Source organism: Sciurus vulgaris, assembly GCF_902686455.1.
Source record: "Sciurus vulgaris genome assembly, chromosome: 4".
NCBI lineage: Eukaryota > Metazoa > Chordata > Mammalia > Rodentia > Sciuridae > Sciurus > Sciurus vulgaris.
In genome coordinates this window covers 28,670,716-28,687,629 of record NC_136464.1, presented here as the reverse complement: position 1 = coordinate 28,687,629, position 16,914 = coordinate 28,670,716, and the positions used below count along the sequence as shown (strand labels likewise).

General features: G+C 46.9%; 2 protein-coding genes across 2 annotated transcripts in view; both read right to left on the bottom strand.

Annotated features, from left to right (window-relative positions):
* LOC306659734 (acyl-CoA desaturase 1-like) overlaps nucleotides 1-16,914 on the bottom strand; it is a 182,132-nt gene that overhangs the window by 33,921 nt on the left and 131,297 nt on the right. The window lies entirely within an intron of this gene.
* PKD2L1 (polycystin 2 like 1, transient receptor potential cation channel) overlaps nucleotides 1-16,914 on the bottom strand; it is a 261,390-nt gene that overhangs the window by 219,270 nt on the left and 25,206 nt on the right. The window lies entirely within an intron of this gene.

The following is a 16,914-nucleotide window of genomic DNA, read 5'->3' as shown; positions in this document are numbered from 1 at the left end:
CACCAATAACATGAACAGATTGCTCTCATAGTCTTATAACCCCTTGCTTGTGCACCTTACTTACTCAGGGAAGAAAGACAATTTCTTCCTGATCTCCAAGCTCAGTTCATCTTCTGATAATGCAAGATTCTACCAAATTCTGAACAGAATCTTGAAACCCATTGAAAGATTGGACGGGGAAATTTCTTAGAGCCAGCAATGGGTAAAGAGTGTCCAGTTGACATTAATTGATGGGCAGACACAAGTCACCAAAGGAAGAGTGTTTCTGCCCTCCTCCCTACTCCATGATGACCAGATTCAGCCTTGACCTGGCGCAGAGCCTCTCCCACACAGGGCCAGTCGCAGGTGCACCTTTGAGACAACAATATGTCTCCAAGAACAAGTCACCATTGTTTTTACACAAAGACCTTCAGTGTTTCCTCCCTCACAAAGACCACAGCCATCCCTCCCTGCTAGAAGACAAAGAGCTAGGAGCCCTTTAGTCAATATCATGGTGGTGGTGTGGGGGCAGGCAGGAGAGAGAGGCAGGAAGATCCTTCATCCCAGCACTTTCTCTGCTGAGCAATAGCTGGGATAGGATCAAGTCCACCCATCAGGAACTCTTCTGAATGATTGATCTTTCCAGAACTATTTGTAATGACAACAAGGACATTTTCCTAATCTTCGGAATGGAAATCATAACATCTATCCCTTACAGGATTGCTGTCCGGTGGGATGAGATCCTAGTGTGGAAGCTCTTTGTGAGGCTTCAAGGGCTGCACAGCTGATATGAGAAGATGGATGGTCCCCCCACTTGGCCTGATCTGTGCAGCAAGATCAGATCCAAATAGCCTGGTTTCTAGGCCACCAAGCTCCTGGGATAAAGCTTAGTGAGAGGAAATGTGGCCAGCATGGCTGAGCTAGGTTACCAGGGCCCATCCCAGGACAGACTGCTGCTCAGGAGATGCACAACTGCTTTTCTTTCCACTCCCAGGAACCAGCTGCTGGAAATGAGAGCTCTGGTGCTTGGTTGCCCACCGAAGGTCTAGTGGTCCAGCTTCTTTATGATCCCCCTTCTCTCCCTTGTCCCTCTTCAAGCATATCTTATGGAATTTACATAAAATAAGTATGCTTTATATAGTAAGACACAAGAAAACTATCTTTCTTCAATAGTAATCAAAGAGAAGAAAATTAAGATGAATTATACCATTTTATACCTATTTAATACTAAAAATTAGGATAAAATCCAATTTTTGATGAGATTAGGAAAAAATTGGTGTGATCTTACAGATCTATACATAATAAATATGTATAATCTCTTACAGAAGCAAAATAACAGCACAAAGCAAGTACCAGTGAAATAGTCCTTATCTTTGGCCTTGTAATGTTTCTGTTTGGAAATTCTCAAGGAAACCATTCAGCAAAAGTGAAAAATAGCAACAGGTACACACATATTTCCCCATAATAGGCACATATTGAAAAAATAAGTGTTTTAGTTAATTGTGTTATGATTGCCACCATTTAAATGAAAATATATAAACTTAGAAAAATTACAGAATGTTTATGATATAATTAAACATGAAAGTATACAATATAATACAACTATGTAAAATACATAGTCATATGGGTGAAGACTGGTAATGTGAACATATCGTTAATGTTACAGTGAATTATATATCCATATGTTCTTTAGTGTTTTCATATCATCTTTTAAATACCACAATAAAACACAGAAACGTAGTCTGCTAATAGAATTCTCTCAAGATTCTGCCTCAGTTAGTGTTGGGTAGGGAGTATCCTAGCTAGCAAGACAGTCAGGGACCACCACTGTGGGGCAGAATGGTGGGAAAATGAAATAAACCTGTGGGTAAAGCAAACCATTGTGATCTGGAATGCTTGTCGGCTTTGTAGCCTGGTGTGCTGCTTCTATCCCTTGTTGCTCTTTTCAACAGACCATCATGAGACCCTGATAAAACCACAGAAGCAGATGAAATGGTTACCAGGGAAAACTAAATAAACCCTCCAGCTTTCCTTGTTTTTAGATAACTTAAAAATTATGAATTTTGGAGGTCACACAGTTGGGCAGTACATTATTATCTTCTTGCTAGCTTTGCTACAGATAACACCTCCGACATAACTTATGGATGATAATGGTTGTCTAGGTTACTTTTCTAGAACTTGAAGGGAATTTTGATGAAAACACTGACTTTTCACTTGGGTCTGCAGATGTCTGATGGGTGACTAGAACAGGAGGAAGAGTCTCAGTATCTTTGTTTTCATCCTGTCTGTCCCTTTTGTTGCCTCTGCCTGTAGGCATGTTGATTGCTAATTGGAGCTGTTATTTTCTCCTACCCCAAACTTGTACTTTTTCAGCAGCCACACCAGCCCAAACATCTAAAGTGTTTCACTCCTATCCTAAGGCACGGATTGAGTCAAGATGCTTGCTCAGGAAGATCATGCTAGCTGCAACAATAATCAGCATTTTCAGGGACAAGTTGACCATGATAGCCTGGTAGTTTGAGTCCTGGGCAAGAAGAAACATCTGTTGGAACTGTGCCCCTGGCCAGTGGAAATTGTCAGACTTTAGTCTACCTGAGAAAATCAAGAAAATCTAACATCTCCCTTTGTCTAGGGAGCAGCCTGGTTCATCTGTAACTGCTGTTTCCCTTCAGCAGCAACCCCATTAACATCTTGCCTCTGTGTGCTCACAATACTTTCTCAGTCTCATTTCTACTGTTTTCAAGCTGGAAGATCCCATCTCTGGTAATACTAGGATGTAGATGGGTATTAATAAAGTAACATGAGGGGCTGGGATTATAGCTCAGTTGGTAGAGCGCTTGCCTCAGAAGCATGAGGCCCTGGGTTCAATCCCCAGCACTGCAAAATAAAAAATAATAATAGTAATAAAAAAATAAATAAAGTAACATGGAACACACACATTTGCATGTTTGCAGGCTATGGCTGACTTCACAGAAGTTAGAAGTTTTCATAGACTTAAAAGCATCAGATTAGTCGTGTCTCCATCATCCTCCATCACTGCTTAGGTCCCTGATGCTGCAGTATAGATTTAAGCTCTGTATAATAGGCCTCATTTACCATGTGCCAGTTAGACATTGTGCTGAATGCTTAGCACAAAATTGGTGGACTATTCATTTAACCTTGCTCAGATCACAGTTGACAGTTGGAAGAGCCAGGTCTTGAACCCAGACAGTCTGACTTCAGAACTCTAGTACTTAAGTAGCCTGCTACACTAAATCAGCTAAGCTGACTTAGTGGCCCTGATAAGAATGCTGTGAGGGTTAAGTAAAATACCTGTCCCACTCAACTTTCCGAGACCTCTCTCTGCCCCAAAGCCCAGCCTTTATCCTCCTTGGAGAATTCAAATGTATCACCTCACTCCTATGCTTTGAACCTTCAGTGGCTCTTTGGTCACACTCAAGACAGAGTCCAGTTCCGTGTCATGCCCAAAGAGGCCTTGCTGACCTCCCCTGCTCACACAGCAGCCTTGTCCTCCTCACCTCTCTGCTCCTCTCCATCTCTGCTTCAGCCACACTGTTTCATCTTCAGTAAACTGTGCCCTCTGTCCCTGCGAGACCTTGGCACATGCCATCCCCTCTTCCTAGAAACTTCCTCTTTCTTCACCTCTTTTTCAAGAAAAATCCCCTCATAGCTCATTCTCAGCTTGGATATCACTTTCTCTGTGTGCCCTCATGGATCCCCCAAATCTTGGTCCACCAGAAGTAATGTCATCCTAGGTCTCTGCTGTCAGATTGCCCATGGGGTATTTTTTCCAGTAATGGGCATCAAATTGATCAGGTCTGGAGACAGGCAACCAGCATGGTGAGCACTCTGAAATGGAATTTGATATGTCAGGTAGCATATAACTAACATCAAGGATACTAGGTCATAATAATTCTCACATAATGCTATTGAATCAAGTAGGTACAGATGAGGAATCAGACTCAAAGAAGTTAGGAAACTTGCTCAAGGGACCTCAGGTGGTTAGGTGTTGGGGCATGGTGTTTGAAGCCAAATTTATGCAAATTCAGAGCTTATGTCTTCAATTTCTGCATAATACCACCTCTGGATACCATGTTATGATAACTGCTTTTGTGAGAAAACAGAAATTTTTTAACCTGGAGAAGGGATGACTAAGGAAATCAGGTCACTATGGGCATTCTAACACATGCAAGATTGTCACTTCAGAGAGTAGATGGTATGGCTCCAAAAAAAGAAAGTTGAAAAAAGAAAAAAGAGAAAAGGCTCAAGTGCCAGTCATCTTTGTTTCCTTCAGTCCACTGTCTGGTATTGGCAACAGAGGGGACTCCATAAAAGGAAGGAACTAGAGTTGCCCACAACAGAAGGGGTTCCCCATGAGTCTGTGAAATCCCCATTGACACTCTCCAGGGTGGGGCCACTTGGAGACCTGACAGAAGGATAATAGGGAAGGGGATTCTGCCTATTCTGCACTCTTAAACCATATGAACTCCAAAGCCCCTGGCCACCCAGGATTCTGTAATCACTGAATTGAGTCTGTGACTCAACTTTGTCCAGTCACAGATCATCTGGTACTCATGAGTGCATTGAGCTTTCAGGAAGTGGAGACCACAGGAAGATGGGACTTCTAGGTTGGTTTCAGAACCACAGCTTCCCCACTTCCATCCCCAGAGGAGTCAGAAATGGTTCACAGTAACTCTGGGGAGCTAGGAAACTCCCAACCTCCTCCAAAGCTGATGTAGAACTACAGAAGTCTCAGTCGTCTGTAGAGAGAGGCTCTGCCTGTGGGTCATGGGATGTGAAGGAGAGGAACAAATGAGTCTCTGACAGTCACGTGCTGAAAGGAATCCAATGGCCCCACAATGTGAACTCTGGCCTGACCACTGTCCCCACACAGTCTCCTCCACATTGTGCTGTGTGTAGGAGGGAAGCACCCAGAGCTGCCCCCTCTGGCCAGCACAGTGAGTCCCCACAGCACACAGCCAGAAGCAAGTGCATCTGTCCAGCTCCCAGGGCCCCACACAGGGTGGATGATTCACAGAGGTGATGACATTTCCCATCAACACCTCTGTTATGAGACCTTCACATCTCACTTTGCAAGGATTCGTGCACCCTCAAATCACAGAGGCTGCTGAGGATGAGTCATCTAGTAAGGAGGCACCACAGCTGGGTTGCATCCTCAGTCACCACACACGCATGCACACGTGCGTGCACACATACACACACACACACAACACAACACACAGGCAGCTCCGGTAAGAGCTAATTGCCATGCAACTTTTAAAGGAAGGAGTGAACTGAATAAAACTTGTACCCTGATCTATACAGCCTAGTAGCCTCTGTGTGGTCCAACTTCATTGTCACCCACAGTCTTTGACTCTGTCTGCCATAGGCTTCCCTGCCGTCTTTCCACTTGCTTCTCTGAGCTTAGAGATCAAACCTCCCCAGCTTGGGTGCACAGCTAGAGCCCCGCAGAAGCTTCCCAGGCTGCCTCTCCCCTGGAACCCCACCACACCCTTCATTCTTACCCTCTTCTCAGGGATCTGATCTTGAAACCTCCATAATCATCTTCTTCCTGCCCCAAATTTAGCACAGTAACTAAACACATGAAAACCACAAGCATAAAGGAGTGATCTTCCACTCTTTCCAGAAGGCTAAAAACTTCCACCTTCCAGCAGAATTCAGTGGCTGCTGAGTCAATGTCAGGAACTTGAATTTAAAACCTGGGTTCCTGTCTGGGGCTGTAGCTCAGTGGTAGAACACTTGCCTAGCATGTGTGAGGTAATGAGTTCCATCCTCAGCACCACATAAAAAAATAATTAATAAAATAAAGCCATTTTGTCCATCTACAACTAAATATACATAAATAAAACAACAAACAAAAAATAAAATCAAATAAAAAAAAATAGCAAGCTTTCCCCTTGCTATTCTGGGCAAAACCATTTTCATGAATAACCTGTCCAACAAACTGCCTTGTTCCACTGAACTCATGACAAGTTCTTTTTCGAAGAGATACCCTAGGCTGAAAAGACAGTAAACAGGAACGGAATACAAAGTTTGTTGATATACAAAGTTCCCAGGGCACAGTCTGCTCATGCAGGTGGACACTGCCCTCCAGGTGTCACCCGTGGACATGTGCATGCAGATGTTGCACACGCTGCTCACAGACAGATGGCCCCAGATGTTATACAGATGTCCAGCAGGAACATGGTGTACACCAGAAGCTCCCATAAGGTGTTTCTGACTAAAGTTCCTGGTTCTCACCTGTGTTCTCAGATAGGTATTCCTCAGAGTCCTAAGGGCATTGGAGGGATGCCATGGTCCCCAATAGCTTGTTCCTCCAAGTATCTATTCCTGGACTTCAACCCAACTCCTTACCCATCCCTTGTCCCCGGACAGAATCTGGCTGCTCTACCCACACCAGGTCAGCCCTATTCCAATCCCCCTGAAGCAGATGGGTGAGGGCGCTGAGCCACAGAGAGTGAAGTCATGAAAGGGAGGCACCTGTTCCAGGTGGGGAGATCTAGGGCCTCATCAGAGCTGTGTCCTCCCTCAACCTGACTCCCACATACCCCACTGGGTCCTCAAAGGATGACTGTGGCAGGTGCTACCCTGGCATATCATAAAACTGACCTTTGTGTCCTGAGATCAGGCTTTAACACAGGCATGTCACAAAGGTATGCTGAGATTTTTTACCTCTTCTTCAGGTCACCTTTCTCCCCTTAAAGCTTGTGTTGGCCACTTTTCTGATTCCAGAACCCCAGGGTATGTCTGTGACAGATATGGAGGCAGCAGGTAGATACCAGGATCCTATGTGTCCTCTCTTGGAGTCCATCTTAGGTTCTTGGGTTGGAGCTGTGCCACACTGGAAATGGTGCATGTCCTCATTGTCCCATGCAGAGAAGGGGAACTGTAGTGGAGTCGTCCCATGCTTTGCTTCCTAATTTTTTTTTTAACTCTATCTACTGGGCATTTTCAACATATTCATGGGAAAGAAATGGGGTCCTAGCACCCCTAGTTCCCCCCTCACCTGGACAAGCAGGGCACAAAGGCACATCCTGGGCTAACCAGCAGAGGGACAAGGAAAGGGAATCTGAGAGCAGCTACTCTTACCAGCCTCTGACTTCTGCCTTGGTAGGGAATCTGTAGCTGCTTGGGGAAGAAAACAGAGGGGTGGTCAGAGCGTGGGTATGACCATCATCTGGTCTCTCTCTCTTTCTCTGCGAATCTTAGGGAACAAGAAGAAAGCGACCGTGAGATAACAGGGATCAGGGGTTAGAAGAGGGGCGTGAGGGGAAGGGGAGGGTGATGTGCAGGTAGAGCAGAAGCAGGGCTGGGTTAAGAGGTGGATCTCAGGGAGCAGGTGGTGGCCGGGGAGGGTGTCCTGACTCTAAGTGGAAGAGAGGATGAGAGGGCAGTGGGAGGAGCTGAGGCTGCTGGAATCCATTGTGGTTTTGAGCTAATTTCCACCAAAAGCACCTCAAAGGGCTGACATGGATTAGGGTGGGAAGCAAGGTTGGTGTTATGGTTGGGATCTGAGGTGTCCCCAAAGCTCCTGTGTTGAGGCAGGAATGTTCAGAGGTGGAAAGACTGAAGTATGAGAGATGTGACCTAATCAGTCCGTCCTCCTTTGGATGGGTTGGGGGGTAACTGTAGGCAAGTGGGGCATGCCTGGAGGAGGTGGCTCACTGGGGTGTGCCCTGCCAAGGTTCACCTTCTCTGAGGCCCCTTCCATTCCCCTCCTTTCTGCTTCTTGGCTGCCAGGAACAGAGAAGACCTCCTCCCCCATACCTTTCCACCTTGACTTCCTGCCTCCCCTTGAGCCCAGGACAATGCAGTGGGTCCACCAGGGACTTAATCTCTGAAACTCTAAGCCAAAATAAACTTTTCTCCCCTGGGTCGTTCTGGTCAGGATTTTGTTGACAGTGACAAAAAGCTGACTAACACAGCCAGGGACTGAGACTGAGAGGTGCTGCCTCCCTGCCAGGTTCAGCCAAGTGACTCCTTCAAGGTGTCCCCTTGAGCTGCCCCCTAATTGGTAGAAAAGGGCACCTCCCTCCTCACTCACCCCGATAGCCAGGGTAAGGATAATGACAGGAGGAGCCCCTGCCTCAGATCTTAAGGGACAGGGTCTCCATCCACATCAAAGTCTCCAGTATTGAGCATCCCTATAGTATTAAGCAAACTCAGATTCTTGAATTCAGAGTTATAGAAAAGAACACTGAACCGAGAAAGAATTTAAATTAAGCACAGGCAAGGCTTATAAGGGACCTCTGCTTAAGCCAGAAGGGAGTCACAATGACAGGGAGGGGGTGAGGCTGGCTCCAAGAAAGAACATAAGGGGAATAGTTTTTTTCTGTGTGTGGAGGGGGGTACTAGGGATTGAACTCAGGGGCACTCGACCACTGAGCCACATCCCCAGGCCTATTTTGTATTTTATTTAGAGACAGGGTCTCCCTGAGTTGCTTAGTGCCTCTCTTTACTGACACTGAATTTGAACTCACAATTCTCCTGCCTCAGCCTCCCAAGCCATTGGAATTACAGGGGTGTGCCACACACCTGTGGGGAATAGCTTTTATGGCACCTCTGGGTGGATAGAACCTGGGCCTCTTAATGTCATGTCCCACATGTAGAGGTGGGACTTCTGTGATGCCTGCACTCTTCTCCATTATGCTTCTTCATGTGACACATGTCTCATTATCATCTTAAGTCTCCACAGAGGGGTGAACTCTTTCTATACTAATAAGTTAAAAGTAACTGTGGTTACCATGGTGACTATGCATGCATTTGCCCCTCACCACCTTGTGTTGCCCCTAATCAAATGGCAAAGTCTCTGACATTATTTTCAGAATGGTGAAGACCCTGCTTTTTGTGGCTTTAGCTGGGATTTCTTCAGACCACACAGTCTCAGAAGCTGAGCTGAGTTCTCAACCTCCCATCTCCTGGTATGTTATCTCGCTCCCATAGCCTTGAAGACTGGTTTTTCACCTTTTAACTCCTAATTTTCTGGTATGGCTATAAACCCCATAAGATGAAGCGCTGACTTGTCTGTTTTATTTCCCTTGAGAGGAGGTTATGCCTTAGTCCTAAGGGGTCCTGTCTTTCATCGGACTAGGTGGGGGGCATTCCCTGAGTCTGCCATAAGGAGATCTTGATCCTAGACAAGGGATTAAGGTCTGTGCTGAGCACCTGGAAAATTCAGTGTGTCCCTACCAGGTGTGCAACTTCTACAACAGGATTGGAAAGGTAGTTGTTGTGCCCTTGATCTGGACTCATGAACACCCGACCTGAGGCCCACACACTGGAAGGGGCTAAATTTCCTGGTTGGGTTGCAGTTGAGGGATTGTCAGTGAACCTTCCTAGATGGCGTGGAGTGCATGCTCCATTGAACTAGTGAGACACACTCCAAAGTGCCTATTTTGTTTGAGGAAAAAGGATAAGAAACTGTGCCAGCACCAAAGATATGTTTGATGAAAAGAAAAGGGGATCTGCTGCCTCTCACCCTCCAGCCTTTGGAACAATTGCACCAGGACTTCTGACTTGCAAACTGGACCTCGGGACGGAGGGGAGGAATAGGAAGCCAACATTATGACCCTAAGAAGGAGGAGGAGAAACAGGAGATGATCTCTGGTTCCCTTTGAGTACATATGAATTCTGGAGGAGGTCTATCACCAGAGGAAGTATGAATGGATGTGAAGAGGTTAATCATGTGACAAGTCCTCCTAGTCAAGTGTTCAGAGTTCAAAGCTGGGTTGGACTGCTTTATTCATGTCACTTAACTTAGACACATTGTGTTGCTTTTCCCTGCTCAGTGTTGCACATATCCCTAGAGTGTGGATCAGCCCACATGGCCCCAGGACACAAGTTATGCAACAAGCTTGAGAAATCTCAGTAGGCTCTCTTCATTCTAATGATGTCTAACTTACTCAAGAAGTTGCACATGTGGTAATCAAGTGGAATCTCCTGATGATTTTGTGTCTGGTACTTCCCCACATCCTCTTGATTCTATGGCACTTAACTTTTCCTATTAAAAAGGTAAAAGGTGTCAGGAGGGGCTGGAAACTTAGGCTGCCTCTTGACCCATCAGCAAAATCTCAGAGCCTTGAATTTGAATTGAACTCTTGGGTTTAATTGTTGGTTCAGCAATTTACTAGTGATGTGGTTCTGAATAAGGTGGCTTTGAGGTTAGTTTTCCTATCTGCAAAGTGTTGATAACAATGCCTACCTTGATGACCTGAAGGACTAAAAGGGTTGAAATTAAATGTATAAGACTTTATCAACTGTTCTCTAAAGCACAAGATAAATTTAACTGTCTTCCCAGAGCATCCATTCTTGTACTGTCCACTCACATAGTAGTTCATGGTAAAGCAGACACCTTCAGCCAGGACTATATTGACATTTCATTGAGGGATGCATGTCCACAACTGCCTGCATCCACCCCACTATATTCCCAGCATTGGGAACCAGAAGAATTGAATGAAGCCATTGGGACTGGAAAGAATTTGAAATGAATCTTTGAATGAAAGCACAGCATTGTGGCTCATCAAAATCAAAAGCACCCCTTCAACAGGATGCCCGTTAACCCACTTGGTGAATTGACCCCATTTCTTCACCAGGGTAAATTTTAGCTATATGTTATCCTAGTGCAGACCCTGGAAGGAGGACCACCCCATTTTTGTTGCCTTTGTGCACCCTTTTCACACCATGGCCATCCCAACCGGCTCCTTCAGGCCTACCAGCTCTACTAGAATTTAACAAGAACCCAGAGAGAAGTCTCTAGGAGAGGACTTATGACCTAACTGTCTAAAAGTTCTCTAGAACCCCTGGGACAAGTTCCCTTTCATATTCCAGCAAAAGGAACCCTGGGGTGATTCACAGTCCAGCTTCTACAGGAAACGGAAAACTTCAAACCACCTTCTGTATTCTACATATTCCTTCTTAATCCTTTTCACCCCAATAAGCACAGAGGACAGGACACACCACTGTTACCATGACTCAATATGACAGAAGGTTAATGGAAGACATGGGAAATCTCTTGTGTATAAGAAAGCACCCTGGGCATAAGACCTGAGTTTTGTCAACATACCCCTAGTTACCTGTGCAGAAAGAAGACTTAAATCAGAATATCCAAGTTTGCAGTTCCAAACATGGCAGACCAAAGAGGAAGATGAGAGTTGTCTATATCCAAGACCAACTTTCCCACCTGTTTCCATTCAACAGATACCAGGGCCCTCACTCCTCCAGAGCCTCTACAAGCCACTGCTGCCCAATACATCAGAATGAACCAGCAGTACCCACTGGAAGGTTATGGTGTTTAAAGTCCCGTGGTAGCTCTACCTACCTCAGGAAGCCAAGAAAATAACACTTTGTTCGATTTCATCCGTGACCCCATATAGACTGGAGGTGTCCCACCTCCTCAACAAGATTGTATTCATTTACATGGGTCCACCAAAAAATGAATTAGAAATTAGCAGTGGTCATCTCTGGATGTTGTAATTACAGGTGCTTTTTGTTCATTTTTCCTACAATGATCCTGTATACTGTTGTATTCAGAAAAACAATTATTTTGAAAAGCCAGTCCTCAGTAGTTCTGAGACTTGGGGCTCATTTTGATCCCAGACTCAGAGCAATTCCTGGCTGCTGGTCTTCACTGCACCAGCTCTCCACTTCCATCCTTGACCTGGAAGCCACAGTGTGGCAGGTTTGCTTATCACCTCATTGCACCAAGACACTGTACTGATGGCCACTTCCATGGAGATCCCAGCTGGGAGGAGTGTGGGTGAAATGAGTGACTAGTGTGGGAACAGCAGCTTGAGGGACAGCAGCTAACAGTGGTTCAGAGGAAGGAGAGAGATTGGGCCAGGAAGTGGGAGAGTCAGGAAGGGAATTTGGAAGGAAATGGTCATTGAGGTAGACTTTGAAGTGGGGGTAATGTTTGAAGAAACAAAAATAAAGTATAGTTTCCATCTATTAACTATCCAAAGGCCAGACGGTTTACAGTGCATGAGATAGGTAATTCTCACAGGATCTTCTGGGGTGGATTTTTATTATCTCTGCTATCCAGGCAAAGAAACTAAGGATCAGAGAGACAATTTCTGGTTGAATCAGTCTTCAGAATCAAGATTGTCATGGACAAGATACTGGCTTCCTCTCTGTATCCAGGAAAAGCAACACAAGCAAGGGCAGGCAGTGAGGAAGACTACAGAGCTTTCCAGAAGGTCAGTTTCACCTTGGCTGAAGAATAGGAAGTGAGTCTCCTACAAGGGTTGGGAGCAAAGACGGAAGGCCTGAAATGCCAGTCATTGGACTCATTGTGCAATAGAAGGACAACGATAATTTCTAAACAGTAATGGAATCAAAGTTATAATTTGTGAAAAATTGTCTGAAAACAGATGGAAGGTTTGGGGGTAATAGAACTTACATGCATGAAACTGTGGTGCTGATTTTAAGGAGAAAAGTTTGAGCATTAAGTTTGGAAGTCGGGATTCCTCCAGGGAAAGGACCCCAAACATCATCAAATTCTCCACTCCTTCCCTCTCCAGTTGAACCACAGTACAACAGAAGCCATGAAAATGCTTTACCTGCCTGACCACTAGGTGGCAGCAGAAGCATCACACGACCAGCCCCCTACCGACCCCCACCCCCACATACACCCTGTCCCTCCAAATGGAGGAACTGTTCTTTTCTGAAGAAAAGGCAGACAAACGAATTTGGAGGGCTGTGCACACAGAGGGTCCCTATCCTGGGACCATTTGTCTCCCCAGCTCTTTCCTGCTCCTTACCTTCTTCCTCTGAGTACCACTGCAGGCTCATGTCTGCTCCTGTCAACAGGTTCTAATCCACAGGAATTGATGATTCCAGAGGCCTGGTAGAGTTCGGTGTGAACCTGGGTCCTTTGAGAAGCAGACCTGAGAATGGGCAAATGGCATGGCTTTCAGTGAGGGAAACACTGTGAGAGAACAGAGGGAGGGGGCTGAGTTAGACCAGGGCTCTCACATGATATGCAGCTGACCCTCAGAGAGCTAGATGGGGGAAGGGAGGAGAGATGGGGTAATGACTGCAGTAAAGCCCAGGAAAGGGTTGGTGAGACCTTTAGGGAAGCAAAATAGGCCACCAGGGAGTCCAACTCCATTTTTCAAGCTGATTGTGAACTGGGAGAGGAGAAGCCATGGGAAGTGTGGGCCCACATGGATGGTCTTGGTCAATGACTTTCTCTGTAGCTGGCAGTCTGTGAGGCCCATCTTCAAGGCCTTTATGCCCTCCTTTGGAGAAGGTGCAGCCTCTATCCTCAGGACTCTACTAAGTGCCATGTCTCCTCCAACCTCGGGGAGACAATTCACCCCTCTCCTCTCACCTCCTGTGCTGATCTCACACTGTTCTCCCAATCCTTCCCAGTGACCTATTCACAGGCTCCTCCCACCCCTGAATGAGACTCTGTTCCTGCTCTTTTGGATGAATTCAGATACACCCCAAACAAGTCCAGACTCTGCCTTGCCTCTGCCTTTGACTTCTTCATGCTTATAGTCCTAAACCACAAAGGGATAATGGGATTACCTGGTTGTTGGCTTCAGTCCCTATTCACAGGTCCAGGTACCAGCTTGCCCTGGCAAGAAGCCTGGCAATCAGGTCCCATCATTTTCCAGGGGTTCCAGTTTCTCAGGTGGTCCTCCCCTGACACCAGAGTCCGCAGTGTGGAGGTGGCCTCAACAAAGGCCGAGCTGTCATTGTCAGTCAAAATTTGACGAAGCAGCCCAGAGGCCCAGGTACCTCTGAGGCATCAAGAAAAAGACATTGGCACTTGTCTGTGAAAAGCAGAAGTTTTGTGAAAAGAATATTAGAGGACAGTAATATCCTGGGGACTGACCAGTCACTAATCTCCTTTGGGCTGCAAGATTTTAGGTTGGACCGAGGGGCCTGCTGTGTGTGGTGTTCTGGACTTGGCTCCTCCTGGTCTTGCTGCTCCTCAACTGAAGGGAAAGGAATGCAGGTGGGTTCTCTGGGTTGCTGCGTAGAAGGAAGATAGGAGAAAATCAAGGATTCCTGGAGAGCATATCTGGAACAGATAATATTGAAAATTCAGAGCAGGTAGAAGGAAATAACTTTGGGTTTTGAAAAGAAATTCAGTCAACCCCTCATAGGGAAGCAGCAGAGAGAAACTTGGAAATCCACCAGGATTACAGTCACTTATACCTTGGATGCAAGGGCAATACTGAGGGCTTGCCTGGAACTTCCCCTTGATGGGGGAGAGGCAGGAAGGTGCAGGGGAGCCATGGAGTAGAAGGAAGACGTCTCTAGTTGACCAGTGGGCCTTCCAGTCTGTACCTTGCCTAGGGCTCAGGACCAGTTTCCTGAGAGTCTGCAACCTGGAGTGGGGCCCTGGTGAGGGGAGGGTGGTGACAGACACAAGAGAAGCAGGGCACAGCGAGTGTCCTTCTGACTCTGCATGGCATGTTTGTTCTGCAGTTGGAAAGAGCTACTTGCCAGACAAAATATGCAAAGTCCCTGCACACACCTGGCAGATATTAGGTTCTGGCACATTCTTGCCATAGCATTTCCTGCCCAGCAACCTTTGCTGAGCCTTGCAAAGTGGGGGTAATTCGTGGGCAGATGTTACTAGATTGTCAGAGCACCCAGCACAGTGCATGTAAAGAGGAGCTCAAAGTACTGCCGCATCGCGCGCCCTCAAGGCCATTCTCTCGCCTACCCAGTCCTCTCTTGAGAAGGGCCCCTCTTTCCCTTCCCTGAACTCCCACCCATTTAATATGGTGTGTTTACACTCTGTGCCCGTTAGATGCTGGCCTGTGTGGTTTGCTATTGTGCTTTGTCCCATTTCTCTTAGAAATCTGTGAGCTCCCCAGGGTGGCAGCAGAGCTTTGGCTCCATCTTCCACACAGAGCGGAGCATGGACTTTCCAGCAGGCACAGGGAGGCGCAATCAACGCCCAATCCCTGGGTGGATACCTTGGCACAGAGGGGCGAGATGGGGGAGACTCGGACTCCTGGTTGGGAAATGCTCTAGGGAAGCTTGGCTGAGGACAATGCCAGCTGTCCTCTGGCCCTTGCAGCCCTTCTGTGGCAAGCTGAGTGCTGTCAGTGGAAAGCATGGGTGACATCAGTGCAGGTGAGGTTTCTCTGGAGCAAAGGGAAGGCCAGGAGAGTGAACAGGGTTTCCAGTGCTCTCTTTGCACTCAGGTTAGATGGACTCAGGAAAAGCACAGAAGTCTCTAGCCCTGGCCCTGTCCTAAGACCTTTGTTCCCAGGTCTCACCTGCCCTGGTTATCATCCCCCATCACCACACTGCCCTAAGACATTAGCTGTTCAATCACACTCAGGCTCTGATTTGCAGAGCAGCTGCAGGGCCCCCAGAGATAGGTAGTACTATCCTGGCAGAAGTCTCTCTCCTTGTCCAATAACCTGTGGCTGCAAACATGCCTCTGTGTGTGCACGTACACACACACACACACACACACACACACACACACACACACGTTCTTTGTTGGACAGGGGAGAAGCACAGGGACAGGTCTGGAGTAAGAGGGAGGTCAGGGGCAACTCTTTCACAGTGCGGCTAGACACATGTCTGGTAATCCCATAAGCTGGGCTGGATGAGTGCACTAACCTTTTCTCCTCCCACCCACCTAAGGACCTGTGGCACCATCCTCACGCCTGGGGCCTGGGAGGAGCCATGTTTGAGGGTCCTGATCTGTGAAGTGTCAGGTTAGAGTCTCTTTCCCTCTTGTGGGCCCCTGCCCTGACATCTGCTCTTCACACCTAATGCCAATGGCCCCTTCCAATTTCTCACCAGCATCTCTTCCCTGCTTCTCCCAGGCTGGTCTGGCCTGTGTCTTTCCTCTGGAGTCTACAAAGCCCTGTGGTGAGGTCCCATCAGCATGTCATGCACTATGAGAACTGCCCAAGGGGAGCTCCTGGGACCTCGGTTCTTTCCCTTGTGGGTGGTTCATAAACACTCTGTGAATGAGTGAACTGTGTGCTCCTAGCAGTGGGTCTCCACTGCCCATTTTACCTCGTCTTCTCCAGAGCCAGTGTTGTCCAAATAACATTCAGAAGGGCAGGCCATCCTGGGCCCTGTCCTTGGATGGGAAGAGAGCGAATCCACTCGCATCATCTCCTGGTTGTCTGGTGCCTGAGACTCAGCTTGGATCGCTGGACAGGGAAAAGTCCACATCCCAGAAGGGTATTGCCCCTTTCTCTGTGCCCAGAGTACTGGTTAGGGGCAATACTGAGACAGGAGCAGGTACTGGCTTTTCTCCCGACCTCCTCACTTTGCCTTCTGTCATGGGAAAGCCTGAGAGGTCTAGACTATTTCTGCAGTTCTCACCTCCTGTCCCAATGCCACAGTGCCATGTGTAGTATGGATGGATTAGATAGTGTGCCTAGTTGCATAACAAGGCAACTCAGTGTGCTTGTTTACTTGAGCAAGCTGACAACCTCAGGATCTACAGTGGCTGACATGAGGTAAGGAACCTCAGTTCTTCCAGACTCAAGTACAAGGCTCCAAGCTTTCCTGGTAGAACTCCCACAGGCCCAGGGAAGATGGGACCATGAGGGACATCTCTCTGAAATCAGAGCATGCAGGGTACCAGGCAAATAGGGTCCTGAACTTGGACTCCAGAATCATATTTCTGTGCTCATTTAACTCCACCACTTTCTGGCTGCTACCACAGTTAGCAAGTTATTTGATCTTTCCATATCTCCTTTTCTTCCCCATGATTCCATTTTTAAAAAATGGGACTACTCTTATTTATGCAGTACCCACCTCACAGGTTTCATAGTGAGGTTTCAATAAAGTGACTCTTGCAAGTTGGCTTGCGGGATTCATTCAATACGTGCTCCCTACCCTTATTTCATATGCTAGTCCTTACGTCTGTTGCTGGGTGAAAACACATATGTGTGCTTCCTTCCTTTTTCCATGTAGAAT